At 38.8% G+C, this 18,752-nt stretch overlaps 1 pseudogene across 1 annotated transcript; it reads right to left on the bottom strand.

The window, feature by feature from the left end:
- Positions 1-14,851: 14,851 nt before the first annotated feature.
- LOC148732493 (uncharacterized) lies at positions 14,852-18,354 on the bottom strand (annotated as a pseudogene). Its single transcript, XR_016000636.1, has 11 exons — positions 17,658-18,354; positions 17,434-17,537; positions 16,988-17,097; positions 16,781-16,854; positions 16,505-16,614; positions 16,138-16,233; positions 15,913-16,005; positions 15,717-15,817; positions 15,381-15,531; positions 15,142-15,264; positions 14,852-15,046 (listed from the first exon to the last, which is right to left on the bottom strand). The product of XR_016000636.1 is annotated as an uncharacterized LOC148732493 (transcript).
- Positions 18,355-18,752: the final 398 nt, after the last annotated feature.

Genomic DNA, 18,752 nt, shown 5'->3' with positions numbered 1-18,752 from the left:
AATCATTCTAAGCAACATATGGCAATCTGCGGTCTTTCCTTACACTTAGGTAGCACGGAAAGCCGCAAAACTCTTGAACAAAGGCTCATCTTTCAAACCGGCAATCTAAATCCCAGAGGGATCAACGAACGCTTTTCATTCCACTAATTTATTCGTGTTTTTCTCGTAGCCATGTTCCCACCAATAACGTAGCTCCATTTTCTGCCTTCAAAAGCACACAAAACCCACAATTCCTCTATTCGCTCCGACGAAGGGCTAACGCTCGAAACGTCAGCTTTTGTAATCCTTTCGGTGGCCAATTTACCATTTCAACTTTGTTGATATATCCAAATTATTACAAAAAGATATTCGTTGGTGAAACAGGAAGAGGATGGGGTGACCGATTCAGAGAACTCCTCGCGACCTGGAAAGGAATTACAAGGACGCATCAAAACCAGACGCCAGACACATCTGCCTAATCATTCCAGCATCATATGGCAGTCTGCAGCTTTTTCAATTACATCTAGGCAGTTCAGAAAGCCCCAAAACTCTGATACAGAAATTTATCTTTCAATTCGGCATTCTCACTCCCCACTGTACCAACGAGCGCCTTTTATTCAACTAAGTTACCGTATTATTTTTTTTTCTCGTTATCAGGTTCCTACCCAAAGCGTAGCTCCATTTTCTGCATAGAAACACACACTCAACCCACAATTCCTCCTAACGCCCGAAACGCCAGTTTTGAAACTCTTTACGGTGACCAATTTACATTATCAACTCAGCTGATCAATCAAAAATTACGTCATCATCTCTAAGAGATGTGTACCTGAAATAAACATAAGCCGGGCGTCACCTAGAAATATCAAAATGATGTTTGAAAAGCCCAAAACTGTACAGCAATTGAATCGTGAGCTTTTTCCCCATTTCTGAAAAAGAATTTCCACAGGTATTTTCAAGCTCAAGCCGACATAGCAGCATCCATTTGAGGTTATTAACCTCGATTAAATAAACTATCTATTGTTAGTATATACTAAAACAGTGGATAGCGTTGAAGGCGCGCTCTGATTGGCTAGTCAAACTCCGAATATCCTTTGCTATTTACCTCCGAGCAACTCGAGTAAAAGTGGCGTGCCGGTTTGCATCCGTGACAAGCGAATAAATCACTCAAATAACAACGAAGCAGTCCCTGAAAACACAGAGAAAGCGACTAAATTTGGTTTGGCTGTGTTTAAAGGTAATGGTAACCGGAAGGTTATCGATAAAAACCAGTGAAAAAGGTTTTGTTTACAAATGCAAATTAATCTTGCGTAACCTCACTTGTTTACTTGAAAATCAAAGTTGAATGGTATTTTTTACAGAGTGGTTTCAAATACAGAAAGAGTTTGCAACACCATTTGAAGAAATGTCGCCACCAGAGCTAAACAAAATGTCTTCAGAAATTTTATCTGTCAGCGAAAAAACGAGACGGCAGTTTTTACAACAAAAAATCACTTACCGCGATCCGAGCCGCGTTGGATCGTTACGCTCGGGAAAATGTTGAAATGTTGGAATCGTATGAATTAAAATCAATTTTTGGTGGTGTATATTATCTCACCGTTTTAGTATATACTAAAACAACAATTCACCTCAGTGTCGGTGGTTAGCGGTGGATATTTACCTCGCCGCTTCGCGGCTCGGTAAATATCCACCACTAACCACCTCCACTTCGGTGAATAGTTGTTAATTACAGTTACTGTAATACTTTTAGATAGGTCAGAAACCTGAAAACCGGCCAGAAATTAGGGTCTCGGACTAAAACACTTCTCTTGGCTATAGTTTACAACTGTTCACCGAAGTAGCGGCGAAAGGTGGTGGATATTTATCGAACCTCAAAGGAGCTTGTTAAATATTCGCTACCGCTTTCACCGACACTAAGGTTATTATTGTTTTTAATATATGCTACACAAAAACCAAAATATTAGTTTGTTTGTCAATTTCCTCTCTTGGCTAATCTTGCTAATCCGGCACTTCCGAAGGAGCCAATCAGGATGCGCGAAAGGTACTTTTTACCTGCATAGCATATGCTAAAAAAAAAAAAAAAAAAAAAAAAAACTTAAGCAAGCAAGAAAAAAAATCTATGTTCACTTGGATATCATATTCCCTGATCATAGGTCTTGCCATTTTCTTCACCTTCCGGAAGGAATCGGAACAGCAGCATTCTAGAATTTTGGATGAATGAGTGTCTTGGGATCTGCCACTCTCTCTAGAGCCGTTTAATGTAAATATATTGAAGAGGCGAACGGTTAACTTCATTAAACGTAGTTCTCAAGAGCGAGAAACACGGTTTTCCCAGCTTGAGAACACAAGAGCGTCAAAACTTATGCTAAAGCGGATTCCTACCACCCCCTCTCCCCCATAAAAAGAAACAAAAACGAAAACAAACAAATAGAAGTAATCATACCGAACGGTCGAAGCCTTTTAACGTTTCGTGTTTGGACCGAGAGATTGCGGTGACAAAATAGATAAGTATACATTTATGATTTCGTTTTAAAAACAAACAATACCCTGCTACTCCTCTTCAAAAACGTTATGCTAGCAAGGGCTATGAGAATATGACAGAGTAACATGAAAATGTTCAGAGTGAATTGATTATTTCACAATCATAACGATAAAGATAAGTGGGTAAAGAAACAGTGTAATATCAGTGTGACAGCTTATCTGAAACTCTGCTACGGTCGAACACATGCGGTACTTAAACCATGACATTTAATAATTCGCGAACTTTGGTTAAAAAAATCTGATCAGCATTTCTTCAACTTACGCTTCCATTATGATCAAAGAAGTAACACCCGAAACTTGCGTTAGTCTTGAAAATAAGTTAAGCAGATCTCAGAGGTGTTTTATGCTTATTTTACACGCAATTGTCGAAACACGCAGTAATTGTCGAAACACACAGTAGTGGAAGATGACAGGGCAAGGAGGGCTAATCAGCACGAAAGGTGTGTGGTCAATGCCGTCAATCGACTTCGCTTGGGTTGTTTCCCTGCGCATTTCTTGTTTTGATCGCTTTACATTCCATGTCCACTCACGGAATCAAGAAAGTTTTGCATTCCGGCCTTTTAGTTAAACTTTATCTCCAACTCTGTTCCTCTTTTTTAGTGGGCACTTGAGTTCAGTTGTGTGTGGCATGGCTCTTCGGTTCATTGAATTCTTGTGGTGAACAATTCTGATGTAATGTTTCTACTACGGGGAAACCCCTAAATATTCTTATTTCAAGATTTTCGGTAGTTTTCCTTTTAAGGTTCTCACACAGAGCAATTACATAATGACACCAGAAGTTCTGAACATTGTTTTAAAATCCATTTTGGAATATGTGCACTGATTTTTTCATAGGTTTTTCTTTTCTCTACTTTTGCTTTTCACAAGAAATATTTTGAACAAGAAATACTCTACTAACTCATTAGGAACAAAACGATATTGCATGCGTGTTTTGCCTGATTACCACTACGGGTAGTTTTGGATTCGAAACTGTCTGCTCTCTCAAACTTGCTGAGCCAGTGAATTCTTCTTTCGGTAAAAATATGTCGCTTAAAAATATCGTATAAATCATGGAAGGAAGACAAAGTGCTTTGTGCACCAATATCATCCAAAATTTGGACTACTTATTCAGTTGAATCGATGGATCACTGAATCGATCGCCAAGAACTTGAGGTCTCAACATGCAGTTACCCAGGCTTTCAATGATGCGTTCTAAAGCAATTTTCTTGGTAAGTTCAGAATTTTGTTAGAGTAAGTACTTTTCTTTGAACCATATAATTTAAATTGAATGAACATTGCATCTATCTATTTTCACTCTTTTTTCCTTGTACAACAACCGCTTAAATTGATTGACAAATTTGTTTAATCGAAGCATTAGCTTCCTTTCTTTTAAACTCGGTGAGAAAATACTGTTGTACCTTCTGCTATTTAATTTTAGCTTTGAAGCAGAAGTTACGAAGCTTATCTAAATTGATTTGAAATATAAATATGATAAAAACCAGAGGCAGTCAAGATTATCTTTTTTAAAGTAATGTCTCTTGATAACACACAGAAGCATACCCCCTCCCCTCAAATATATGCATTTGAGTTTATTCGGCCGAGAAAACGTATGGTACACAGACAAAGAGACAAAAATATATGAATGGAATTGAGAGTCCTTGAATTGACTGAGGAAGACTTCTTGAGTACGTATTACAGAAAAAAAGGTGGCGGAAGAAATGATACTTAACATTCCATTGTTTATAAACTTTTTACTCGACTCTGCAGATGAATTCCACTTCCAGCCATTTATCGAAACGTTCGTCTATTTTTCCAACATTAGGCTTTTGAAGGACTACCCAAGACATGCTAGATATCAAGCAATGCGTTTATTGCGGATTTTCATTTATTCGGTTACAGGTTGAGTCAGTTTGCTAGACATAACGTCTCGTAGTCACGTTCGACGCACTAAAAACTACTATAAAACGAATACAAGAATTGTAAAAACGTGTAAAATGGTATATAAAGAGTCACTTGTAAAAATGTAGCGGAATTCCAAATCGATTTCGATCAATTACGATCCTCATCAGTAGTACTCCGCCATGTTTAAAATACTCATAAATAATTGTTCATATAAGTGACTCTGAAATGTCCACACTTCTTCCAGGCTTCATGTAAGCGGTCATGATGTATCAATCACAGCTCGTGGGATTTGAAAAAAGTTCCATTCGTTCTTGGAGTTCATAAGCGAGTCTTCGTTCACATTATTTATCCTCACCTCCTGCATTGTGGAAACACTGTAAAGAGAAACACAATAGAGAGGTAAAGCAGTTCCGAATGGATGTGACGGGGGTTTATCACAATGACGCGATGCTGAGACAAATAACTGAAGGAGTGAGGATAAATAATGTGAACGAAGACTCGCTTATGAACTCCAAGAACGAATGGAACTTTTTTCAAATCCCACGAGCTGTGATTGATACATCATGACCGCTTACATGAAGCCTGGAAGAAGTGTGGACATTTCAGAGTCACTTATATGAACAATTATTTATGAGTATTTTAAACATGGCGGAGTACTACTGATGAGGATCGTAATTGATCGAAATCGATTTGGAATTCCGCTACATTTTTACAAGTGACTCTTTATATACCATTTTACACGTTTTTACAATTCTTGTATTCGTTTTATAGTAGTTTTTAGTGCGTCGAACGTGACTACGAGACGTTATGTCTAGCAAACTGACTCAATTATCGAACACGTTCCTGGCCTCGGCCCACAAAATTTCATCACAACGGTTACAGGTTGTCTCGGGGATACTTTTAGCCAACATTTATTCCGCAATGTCGCTTAAAAGAAAACAAAAGCTCAAAACCTGGAGAGGTCTTGCAAACTGTCTTCATATAGCCGGCGCAGGTACTTTGTATCGCACAAACGCTTCCTTCGCAAATGATGTTCTGCGCTTCATCCACCGGAATGGTTTTCTGATCGTGCCACCATCAAATCCTCCAACACCACAACAGATAAAAATACCAGCTTTATCAAAGACTCCTGGCAGGAACACCAGAGACCTCCACGCCTCCTCCAAGCGGCGTGGTTCCAATAGATGTCCATTCAAAATGACAGTTGTTGATTTTGTCAACACGGTCCCGAGGTTCCTGAGCAAAGCCACTTGTGATGGTTGTGATGCCCACTGTAAGCCCGTGATTTATACACATCAGGTGTTAATTAACAGATGCAGGAATTACTGGATGTGGACGCAGAAGGCGTTGGAAGTCGCCTTTCTCTGGGAGATGTAGGATTAACTAATGGCCCTTAAAACAATTTTTAGAAATTTCCAGTTTGCTGTCCGATACAGCATTCACAACATTTTGCTTTTACCTGTTAATACACGAAATTGCTACCGATCAAAAGTTTCTGGCATGGAAAATATATTTGTTTAACGCGACAACTGTCTTTCTTTTTCTGATCATATGTTTCTATCTGTCTGAAATGATTTTTGATTATTGTTAACTACTCTTCGTTTATTTCTCCCATTTCTAGTTAATTTATGGACCGTATTTTGGGTCGAATTTACAATCAGATAAGATGCCCAAACATATTGCAAAACTAATCCTTTTAATTTTCATCTTAGCAATTTTGTCTTAATTTAGTCAGATCTCATGTAATTATTTATACTGAAGCATGATTGATTTTCAGTGCACACTATACAGTTTTGTACAGTTACAAATTTGCTCATTCGTCATCAAGTCTTACTTTCCGAAAGCTAGAGATATCGGTTTTGTAATTCAAGTGTTGTTTCTTCAGTAAAGCTGTTATCATGTCGCAAAGCGGCAAGTCCCTTTTGCCGCTCCGGCAAAAGGAAAATTTCTTTGCAGTTTTCATCGGAACGGAAAAATTGTTCACTGATACAAAGATAACGGGTTCCTGCTAGACTTAAAGAGATTCAATGACCAGAGTCTATTTCTAAAGAAGTTGCCGTCGGCGCTATTTCGTGAAAAATATCGATGACAGTCCATCATCATTCGCGTAGCATTGCACTTCGAGCATCGATCGTTGAAAAGCTGTGTTGTGTTTCCAGATCTCCTCGATGATCTTTTCTCCTTCCTCGGCCTGATTTCTTTGCCACCCATAACCTCATATTCAGACGTGTTACACTTAACCTACTCGACTTAGCTCGTTACAAATTGTGTCCACTCTTTGCTTGCTGTACCACGAATCAGCGTAGGCTCGGGGAGGAACGAAAAAGACCAGACTTGAGAGAGCGGCGGAAATCGAACCTAGCATCAGCGCCGACAGGTAAAACAGTGTCAAATGCCTTGCTTCAATGTGATTGGATAACAGCCTTCACAGGCGTGAAGTGAAAACGCATTTATGTAAAACAAACACCAACGCCCCAAAAATTTTATGTCGTTCACTTTTTCTAGTATTTTTAGTGTTTTTACTAGAGTTCTGATCTTTCGATAGTTTCTTCTCGGCTGATATTCAGTCAATCTTCGTGAAATCTGGAGATAATGTAGGAAAAATAATGAACCCCAATAGAGAGTCCCGGACTTTTGTCTTTTTTTTCCTCATTTCTTGAGATGCAGTGTCTACATGGAAAAATTTTCTTAAAAGCGCTAATTTGAAGTTAAAAAAATGATAAACACACAGTGAGGAGTAAAGCAGCGAGTGTAAATTCATTGTAAAAATGCCAGCTAGAAAAAAAGTGATATTATGTAAACTAATTTTCCATCTGTTTTCACATTTTCCTGAAGTTTATGGAGCAATTTTATTTGTATTTTGAACAGTCTAAATTTTAAATCCGTATCAATCTTCCCCATCCTGAACCGTTTATCTTTTTTTCCGCCATGTTAGTTCATTTTGCTTAGTTGTTACTCATTCACCCTGGACGCAATTATTCTGAAGTTTCCTTTTTTTATTTTAGAACAATTCCCCGATTTGCCAGAAGAACTCAAAATATTAGGACTAGTAAACGCGGCTATTTCCCCCAATCTAATGAGGAAAATGAAAAACACTTTCGTCTATTGTTCAAGTGTCTCTTACTCGAGAACGTAAGCAACTCGCACTTCTTGCTCCTCCCATAGCTAATAGTCCCCACATTTTCTGCGCAGCAGTTGCTGTGTGTAGGAAATGGGCTTGCAACGGTCGTCGCAGTCTTCACATGTGGCGTTGCTTAAAAACCGCGGTACTGTGTCAAAGAAGTCTTTAACTTCACAGGTGAAGGGGCATCGTCCGGTGTAGATTGATCGTCTGCTCATGGGCCTTTTACGATAAAATTGAGTTGGAGGGTTGGACGGAGGGACGATCATGTAACTATGGCGACCAATGAACTGCAAGATATCATCCGAAGAGCTTCCGGTATGATCTATTTGAAGGAATTTTGCTAGGGTTGTCCAATCTTGACCGCAAGGCGAACTGGTCACAACAAGGCAGGACATCGTCAAAGAAAAAGCCTGTCACATAAAAATGTATTGTTAACAATTTATCTCGTAAATTACAGGAGAGCATCAACTCCGCTGATAACCGCGGCATTAAATTGCATGCCCTGTTATTCGCAGAATTTTGCAAACTCACTTTTGATGATTTATGAAATGCGTTAGTCCATTGAAACTAGGTGCAGTTTTAATAGTTTCAAATGGCATGTAGTAAGGAAATACGGCGTTTGAACTGAATAATTTCTGCCTGTGTACTCTCCAACTTATCACTTACACTGAAATTCCTCAATGCTTCACTTCTTCTCTCGAGTGGTAAGACCATCATTTCCAAGTATGCTCAGGTTTTGTACACCAAATTTTGGTGATTGAGTTATTCAAGTGACACTTTTATTTTCAAGGCGGAAGTTCTTTAAAAATGAGCGATCAAACGCAAGTAATCACCTCTAAAAATCAGAATAGAGCTAACCAATTATTAAATGTACAGAAACGCACTACAAAACCTAAGTTGAGGTAAAGAAAAACAAGCTTATTGGGATGAACAGTTTCCACATTGTTGCCAATCTTCAGTCTTGCTTGCGCTCCTATTCGGTCTTTCTCAATGCTTTTCGTTAGTCTTTGCTTTTTTGTAATGGAAGTTGGCATCGTTCAGCTGGCTTTTATGGGCTGGTGTTTTGTCATATATTGATGGAGTTGCATTTAAGTGAAGCATTTTCAGTCTTCTATTTTCTCTGATACTACCCTACTCTCTTGGTGGTATCAACACAGGAAGGATCTAATTGCTTCTTGAAGAGTACGAGTCGGAAGTGATAGAGATATTCAAAACAAAGCATGCCATAGACCACTTTCATAAATGGCTGCCGGATTAATATTCTTTTGTTTAAATTTAAATTTGCCTAGGTGGCCTCGCTTGAGATAATGTATTCTTTTGAATTTTGTACTGGAGAACGAGGCCACCTAGGCAAATTTAAATTTAAACAAAAGAATATTAATCCAGCAGCCATTTATGAAAGTGGTCTATAGTATTAATTATATTTCTCTATTTTTGGCGAGCCTTTTTGGGCTTCCAAGGAAAATAGGCACTGTCATTGGTTTTGCATTGCACTCCTTTCAGTGCTGTGCATGATTTCACTTGCGATTTGTGCACCGACATTCAAATTGGCGGCTTTTCTGTGAACTCAGGGGTAAGATGTAATTTCTTCTTGAAAGAGTCTGAAGACAAAACATTTTTCTGTTTTCTAACAAACGCAATTCATCAGGATTCAAACCAAGCAGCGGAGATCGTCTACGGCTTTTTAGAGTTTTTGCTTTATTAAACAGCCAATATGCAAGTTTGAAAAATCTCAGTGGAGTTCCATTCCGCGGAAATGATCTTAAACAAGGACCCTAACTATAAAAGGACTCTTGCCCTGGGCAAGCCGTCAGTCATTTCCCCCCTGACACCGAACTGTCGACATCAACCAGTCCGTGACCGTGCGATATCGGCAAAACTATTGTAACCGAAAGGTCACTTGCAGCCAGTGCATATCTCAAACTTCTACGAATTTTGCCATTTTCGTTTACGGCAAAGAAAAGATGATCGGCTCCAGTCAGTTGGCTCCACGGAAACGTGTACGGGTAAGTAGAACATCATCGTTAGCTGTTTTATTGCCGTTTGCTATGGTGCCATACTTCCCGCACCAGTCACGTAATATTTATCAATATTTATTACCTTTTCTCAGATCATTATCGAAGTTTTCGAGGAGGAAAAGGAAGGACTCATAGATTCAATTATGAAATGTACACCCGCTTGCGATGTCATTTCTGTAAGGAAGGCAAACGGCCAGAGGGCTGGCGGTGAGGACTACCTTTTATGACCTTTATTATCTTTCACAAAAATCCTCTTCTCATACCGGTTTTGTATTGTTGTAATAAAGTGGTTAGTTTCTTCGACGTTTTGTCTACGGGATTTCATGTGACACTTATACAAGAACTCCTCTGCAATTAAACAAGAGATCACGTTGGATAGAATTTTTATTTGAATCGCGCGCCATTTCTCCAACGGAATATGTGGTGTTGAAATACGAATCGCGTGGGTGCTCATATAAAATAATTTCGGTCACGGATTGGAAACATGTCTGGTTGACTGAAATCCGATGGAAAACAAATTATCATCGGCTATATTGCCTGAACGGGCCTCAAGAACTATTGAAAACCTCGACCTTTTCATAAGTAGCTAGTGAAATAGGCTTCTCGTCGCAACGCGCGTCTAAAATGTTCAGGCAAAAAGTTTCCTACATAGTGCCGTGTCAAAATACTTAGAAAACTATGTTCCTTTCAAAGGGACCTATTCTCGAACTTCGCTCTATTTTTTTTTCCTTTTTTGAGGCTTTTTCTTTCCGAGTATACACTTCCCTTAATTCTCGATTTATTTTCTATTTACAGCTTCCAAACGAGCGCGTTTCACAGTGCCTAGCGCCGACGCGGATCCGACTACCCCATCACCCGTGAGTGTGTTTCACCACCGCAATACCACTCTCGATGAAACACCCCCTAACCCAACTGATGAACCAAATGACGTAATACGACAGGCCTGTAACTACTGTCTTCAACCGTCTTGCATCACTTTGTCCCCTTTCAAGCCACAGGGACAAAGTAATGCAAGAATAACAAACCATACCAAACGGCGTAAAGACTACAAGTGGTACTGGCGAACGCTGAAAGACTGTGGCCTTTGGGACAACCCAGTATATCAACAAAGAAAGGAGGATTTGGGGTGTCACATTGATGATGTAAGAGAGGTTATGCCTCATTGCGTCATCAAGGATGTTAGAGGAAGGTGGCCAAATCCTCCTCATGTGCCATACCAGGGGCACCAGAGAGCCTGACAATTCTGACATTGTAAATTTAAACACAAATTGTGATTACCTTAGCAATCATTGTCGACAATAGACCGGTTCACGCTCTTGAGTGCATGCTGGGTAATTAGGGCAAGCAAATCCAAAATGGCGGACACGCTCGGCTACACTCTTTTGCTTGATCTGAATACTTAATGAATATCGGCTTTGTTTCAGAACTGGTCGCAATTTTTAGTATTGACAGTTCAAGATAAAAGTCACAGCTACATTTTGAGCTCTGTATTTTCGATTTTAATGCGTCAAAAAATAAGATATATAATGGTTAACTACCGATGTTGTGTTGGAGGTTGTAACAACGACTCAAGATATCCAAAAAAGATAGTGAAACGGTCACATGTCGAAAATCTTCGCTGGCATTTTATTCCGAAGGATCCAAAGAAAAGAGCCCAATGGATTGCCAGCATATCCAAAGGACTTGTTGGATTCGAACCCGGCAACTACAAGACTGTTTGTTCGAATCACTTTCAATATGGAAAGCCAACGTACTCCTCACCAACTCCAACTTTGTATATGGTGCCAAGTGACTCTAACAAACCTTCACCCAAGAAAAGAAAGCTTGTGGCAAGACACGAAGTTGTCTCTACTGCTGAGGCATCCAATAACTCAAGCTTCAAAGAAGAAGGAACTCAATGCTTGATAATAAATCCGCTAACATACGGAAGTATGAAGTTTGCTGATTTAACAACAGAGCAAGATGTCCAGCGTTTCACTGGATTCCCTAACGTAGAAACATTTCAATTGATGTTTAATACACTCTTTGAAAAAGCCATGTGTATGCACTACTGGAAAGGAGACAAAGAAAGTGCTTTGAAGGACACCACCAAGCCCAGGTCAAATAATGTACAGAGAGCTCTAACCTTGGAGCAAGAGTTTTTGCTAACCATGATGCGAATCAAGCTAGGACTCTTTGTATTTGATCTGGCTTTAAGGTTCAAAGTTTCCGAGGCGACTGTCAGCTCTGTCTTTACCACTTGGGTTAAGCTGATGTCTAAAGAATTAAAGTGGATGATTTCCTGGCCAGATAGGTATTTAATTCAAAGAAATATGCCTGATATGTTTCGACGATATTACAGAAAGTGTAGAGTCATCATTGACTGCACAGAACTATTCTCTGAAACCCCATCAAGCTTAGAGAATGCGGCAATGTGTTGGTCAAATTACAAACAACACTACACGTTAAAGTTTTTGATAGGGATAACACCAAATGGCCACATATCATTTGTCTCTGAGACCTTCAGTGGGAGGTCATCTGATGTTTTTATTGTAGAAAACAGTGGTTTCTTAAACTATCTTCAGCCACATGACCAAGTTATGGCAGACAGGGGATTCAAGATTCATGACCTGTTAGCATACTACCAATGTTCTCTAACAATTCCACCCTCCAAGCATTCCAATCTCCAGATGTCAGGTGCTGATGTTAGGAACACATCACTTATTGCTAATGTACGGATTTATGTCGAGCAGGCTATCAAGCGAATTAAAGACTTTGCTATGTTAAAGCAAGAAATTCCCATTAGCATTCTTTCCCATTTGGATGACATAATCATCATTTGTGCAGCAATATGTAATATGAAAAAGCCTTTGAGTACATAGATTTCATTTCATCAATTATGTTTGCATTTTGTACCAGTCCAAAATGTTCCCATTCAATTTTCTCACAGGTTATAAGCTATGGTAGTCAAGTTTATTTACACATCTTCTAGAATACAATTCCTTTATGGAATTACACAAACATGTTTGTATATAGCTACAACAATGTTCAAACAATAACTTTGAAACTTTAGTAATACTAAATACTATAATGTTTTGGTTTCATCCGCACTATTTTGTACTATTTAGTAGTTTGTTGAGGTCATATTGCTTCCACTCTATAATTTTAATCATTATCTACTGCTTGTTCATTGCAAAATCTGCAAATGAATGTTGATTCTTGTTCAAAATTTGAGCAGGCCCAGTGAAACCATAGCATACAACATTCACACTGAACACTGTTTTCATCATCACATTCAATTTCATCTGGCTCAAGACAGGGTTTTTCACAGACAGCACAATAATAAATAGGCCTAGTACCTAGCAACACCCTAGCAACATAAGTCTTGAAAAAAATTGTTAGATTTGGTATGATATCTTGCCACAGTTTTAAATCAAACTCAATAATTTCAATATGAGCACCACTAAGTGGAGTCCAAACAACAAAAAAGGTTTTAGGACATCCTGTTAGGGCCATTTGTCCTTGTATCTGGTAATAATAACTGTGGGTTCTCTTGAGCATGATATTCCCATTCACTAATTCTAGATAAGTTGTATTGTTCCAATGCTCATCAAATTTCATGTCTGCAAGTGAGTATGGACATTTATACTCAATACAAGAATGACCACAGCAATCGCAGTGAAAAATACCATCTGGGGTAGCTCCCACAAAAGGGTAAGTTTTAGATATAAACAAGCCACAAGTCTGAAGCTTTGCATTTTTGTGTTTTTTGGATTCTTGTGCAAAGAATGATGCAGCAGCATCTCTCTCATGTTCTCTTCCCCATTTAATGGCAGGTATCATTGACAGATCGGTACAATCTAAAATTCGCTCAAGAAGAGGTGTTACTTTGCAATTTGGCTTTCTTTTTCTAAGAATTGTTTTTGTCTTTGTGTATACTTCATGAAAATGAGATGCAGTTATTCTACCTTTTCTTTGCTCTTTCCATATACTGGAGTTAGCCTGATCCCTTGTGGCCTTTTCTAATTCTTTAATGCTACTGTCATTGAAAGATAATTGTTCCAGAAATTGTCTCACTAATTCATCAGCATCTACACCATTGTTTTTAGAGGATATATCATCAGCTATAATTTGTAGTGATGGGGGAACATCATCAGAAGTTGGTGGTGCATATGAAATATGGATGACAGCATCAGGATTTATGTTTCGAAGAGAAGCTAGAAACTTTTGCTTGCTTTCTTCGGTAACAACCCTCAAGGATTCTGGCCGAGGATCAAAGTTCTGTTTTTCCTTGTTATTAATAGCATAACTTGGGTTTTCTTTGACTACCTTGTGGCTTTGGAACACCATGTCCTTTAATTTCATGGGTTGGATGTCTTTCTTGCTAGTATTATTCCACACACATGCCTTATCTGTGCAGGAAGGATCTGTGAAACCTTTCTGGTTGGCAAACTCAACTTTATATAAAAGGGCTATGACATGATTACAGCACTGACTGTATCCAGCTGTACAGCTACAATATGCCCCAAGAATTTCACCGGGAGATTTACAAATTATCCACACTTTATGAGGTTCTTCGCGAATTCTTTGAGATGGAGTGACAGATGCAAACAACAGAACTTTGTCTTGTCCATGAATTGTTTTTGAGTATACAGTGTGCACAAAACCACTTTTAAAGTATGAACACGCTTTTCTGATTTTATATTGACCAATATAGTCAGTGTCGAAAGCTTTTTTTCCAAGTATAAACGAGAATATTTGACCAATGTTTGTATGCGGCCACTTTGTTACACAGTCCTCCCAATCGACCATGGATAACGGATCCTTTATACCGCATGTGCGTAGTAGTTCTACATGTTCATTTTGTAGTGACTTGGCTTGGCTTTCGGCCGAATCTCGAATAGGCGTTTTATGTTCAAAAGCTACCAAAGCACGAGCAGCAAGATCCGAGTGTGTCCCTCCAGAGGGCAAACCTCGCTGTTTAAGATAAAACTGCAATTCCCCACATGAAAGTTCCAAAAAATCTTCGAGGTGCGTGGCCATGATCGTGTTGTTGGGATATTGAACTGTCAACGACTTTTGAGCGAGATGGCAATAACATAAAGAGCTCAAAATGTAGCTGTGACTTCTATATTGAACTATAAGTATTCAGATCGAGCAAAAGAGTGTTGTTCGTATCCGCCATTTTGGATTTGCTTGCCCTAATTACCCAGCATGCACTCAAGAGCGTGAACCGGTCTATGCAAATAATATACAATGCAAATAATATACAATGCAAATAATATACAATGGAAATAATATACAATGCAAATAATATACAATGGAAATAATATACAATGGAAATAATATACAATGGATATAATATACAATGGAAATAATATTACAGTGTTTTGTAAAAAGTTGCCCAAATTTCATCTTTGAACTTATATGTTTTTTGCACTAGCACCCTGTGTGGTGCAATTCTGTCAGGTTGGCGACTCGTTTGGTAATACTGTTCGGACGTTGTTTCCCTCAGTACGTTCTCATTCTATAAGAGAACATAACAAAGATTAACCCATAGTCATCTCATTCTAAAGTATCTCAAGTTACTCAAAACAAAACTTCATCAGAACTTTTGTGTACCCAGTCAAGAATGGCCAATTGCATTCTCATCTTATAGGAGTCTGCACGTCCAAAATGTATGCGCTTCTGGGCATAAATTAGCATCACAAAGTGCAAAGACTCGATCCAGTAGGTATCACGACACTGCAAGGCAATAACAACAATAATAACAATGATAAGCTACTTTTTAGTCCAATTAATTTCTGTTTCTGATATGTATTCCAAAGGCGAAATCCATGATATGAGTCAATAATTAATACCATGGCATAATCCTCAGCATTTCTGTAGATTGTTGTCCCTTCTATGGCTTTCCTGTAGGCAGCAATAGCCTTGTCGTTTGAGAGAGGCTTCTTGCTGCACACAGCCCTCTTGTTGACACCTTGAATCTTTCTGACACTTTGAATGATCACCCTACAGCAATGAAAAGTTCGTATGAAAATGAACAGTATTTCATGGCATTGTTTGAATTATAATTATTATCATCATCATTGTCATTGAAATTATTCTTATTATTAACTTATCTATTTTTCTGGCTATAGGTCACTTCTCCCGCTTCACAAACAGTCATATAATGTTCAAACAAGTCACTGGTTAACCTTGTAATGATCAATGATATTTATCATGTACATCTTCAGCTCATTTGCATCTCCATTGCAGTTTTTCATGGCATGGTAGAAATGTGTCTTGGTGCATTTTACTAAAAAGAAAAGAGGAGAAGAGTTGGTACATGTCATTTTTCACATTCGATGCTGATCATACAAATATTGTACAGTTTATTTCACAGATTTCTACCTTTGTCAGATAGTTCAGAGAACCAGGATTTCTCAGCATCCCTTTGGAGGCCACTTGCAACCTTTTTAATGGCCTTTTTTGCCCCTTTACCACCTTTGAAATGAGAAATTAAATGGGCTTAGACAAAAGTTTGATTTTTTTTTCTTTTATGATGTGAGGAACAAAATTCAAAATTGATTAGAGGTACTAAAGTAAAAGGAAAAGAAATTTGTAGTTGTTACATACCATGCCAGCTCTCATACGAGTTTTTAATCCCCTTGCCAGTCAGCCACTGCTTTAGAGCTGGAACGTAGTCATGAGCAACCTCACCAACACGATGACCTGCAAAAAGAAATTGAATAAAGAAATTAAAAACAAGTACAAAAAATTACCTGCAAAAAGAAAACATGGCACTTGGTAATTCGTGTACATATAATTATGTAATGAGAAATTTGCAGAAGAACAATGAATAAGTTTACTGAGAAAAGTCAAGAAATACTGCTGCTATTCACAAATTATAAGTGAGAGCACATCAACAACAACGTTGTTATAAGACATGAATGAGTTTACTGGAGAGCACTGACTGTAAAGCAAGTTGTGTTATGTATCTTACCAAGAGCTGTGAGAGCTTCCACCAATTCTTTTGTCACTGGCACCTCACGTGTTGCTGCTGAAGGCATGTCAACCTTTGACCAGTGGAGGCTGAAAATAACTTTTTTGTTTCTGAAATGTACAATGAAATATCCTTATTTTGGGCCAGCTATTCAAAGGATCATCAATGTACCAATTTGGGCAAAGTTTGGCAAAAATGGATCAGCAGTAGCAACAAAGCATTTTTTTTACAGTTAATTATAAAACAAACAGATCTATATCCCTGTTTTGTCCTTGCCTGTAAGATATAGCTGACACAGTGGTGTGCTGAGCAGCTCGACTTGAGTCGTGTCTAGCATCTGTTATAATGACCTGAAGTTGTCAATATAAAATAGAGAGAACTTGTCAAGGTGTGAAAAGACACCCATATACATGGTTGAGCATCAAGTAAAATATACCACACAGTGCTTGACACACTGTTTTGAAATGAAGGAAAGATACTAACATCTCCAAAAACGGCATAATGAGCATCTTGCTGAGCCTCCCTCCTGGCTTCGGCCAGCTTTTTCTCATACAACAGATCAACGGCATTCCTATATCCAAGAGAGGAGTAGACTGCCAGGGAAGCAATAATTAAAGATGCTACACTTGCTGTTTACTTATAAATACAAAAATTGAAGTATGTGGAGTCATCTATCATAAAATCCAAAAAATAACAAAGGAAAATAAAACAATAAATGGCACCTGGCTGGTAAGGCTGGGCCTTGTGTTGAAACACTCTTGCAAATCACATTTGTAGTTTTAATTCCATATACTAATAAGTAGTAGGAAGAACCAACAAGACAAAAAAGGAATTAGTACCGTGGTACCTGAGGAAACTTTAATTTTGGGTTTGGCTGTTTGTTTGGTTTTTGGAGATTACTAATGGAATCATGGTATGATGTTCCTTACCAGTTGAAATGTACTTCTCTTCAACGTGCCCAATCTTGGATGCCTTACAGTAATTGACATACTGGGTCTCGGTTAGCCCAGTACAAGTGAATCCGTGTATCATCCTATAGCCAGAGACAAGGAACATTTTAGACTGTGTGGTGACTGAACATTTCTGAATTTCTCAAAGTAAGAAAAGCCAAACAAAGTCTTGCCACTAAGGTAAGAGTAAGTAAAATAATTACCTCAAGTTAACAGTAAACTTTCCCGTGGTAATACTGCTAGAATACCATCTGAGCGAATGGCCAGCAGCACAGTTGAGGCTGATACGAACCGCATGTCCGTGCCGCAAGAAGGAGAACGACTCCATGTCGAAGAGAAAACCACAGAGAGGACAAGTCCCATTATAACTGGCCATGGTGCACAAAAGGTTTCGCGTGGCGTCAGTCGATGCAAGGAAATAATCCTCGTCAGCCTTGCTTTTTGTATGGATATCGAAAGAACCCGTCGTATTCTCCCCATAACTCAAAACGTGCGATAAAACATTGGACCCGTTTATGTCGGTTTGGGTGGCCGCGTCGCTGGCGACATGAGAAGCCTGAGCGAACGAGCAAGATGTAAACAAAGAGGAGCGACTTTCACTTGCCATACCTCTTTGTTCAGACCATTCGAATAAGTCTAAGAGTCGTTCCATCAAAATAAAATTTGCCATCGGTGTTCGACTCGCTAAATGAAGGCGTTCCTTCAACCGCTTAATTCTTGTCTTCACGCTTTCCAATCGCTCTTCCATTCCGGGTTCGACCGCCAGCTCCAGTGTATAACGGACTCGTAGACCTCGCGCCGCTATTTTGGCTTTTTTTGAGGGAAAATCCGCCATGGCAAAATAAAATGCAATTTTAAAGCTAAAGACTAGTTAGTGCGCGACTGTAGCAACCGAATAATGGATCAATTCGAAGTGGAAAATGAGTTATATCACAACAGACACGTACACACATTTCCATACATGTACATAAATGTACATATATGTGCATGAAAACCACTCTCTCTGAGCATGTCACAGTACTGAGATCCTCTAATCAATGATATCGACGGCTCAAGAAGTTGAGGCAAACGGAGGGGAGTCAGAGGGCCAGTACGACCATCTCGCGATAGGAGGAGCCGTTGGGAGCGCGAAATTCAAATTGCGATAGCCTAATTTTTTGAGTTTTGCAAACGAAGATCAGTATTTCTCCATTCGTCCCTTTTTAATCGTCAATAAAAACATTTTCAAGTGGAAATCAATTGAAACAAGACAAGGATATCGGTCTTCGTGTACAAATCTCTTTTTCCCCCTTCACCTT

This window comes from Stylophora pistillata, chromosome 4 (genome assembly GCF_964205215.1).
Source record: "Stylophora pistillata chromosome 4, jaStyPist1.2, whole genome shotgun sequence".
Taxonomy (NCBI): domain Eukaryota; kingdom Metazoa; phylum Cnidaria; class Anthozoa; order Scleractinia; family Pocilloporidae; genus Stylophora; species Stylophora pistillata.
This window is presented reverse-complemented; position numbering and strand designations above follow the sequence as displayed.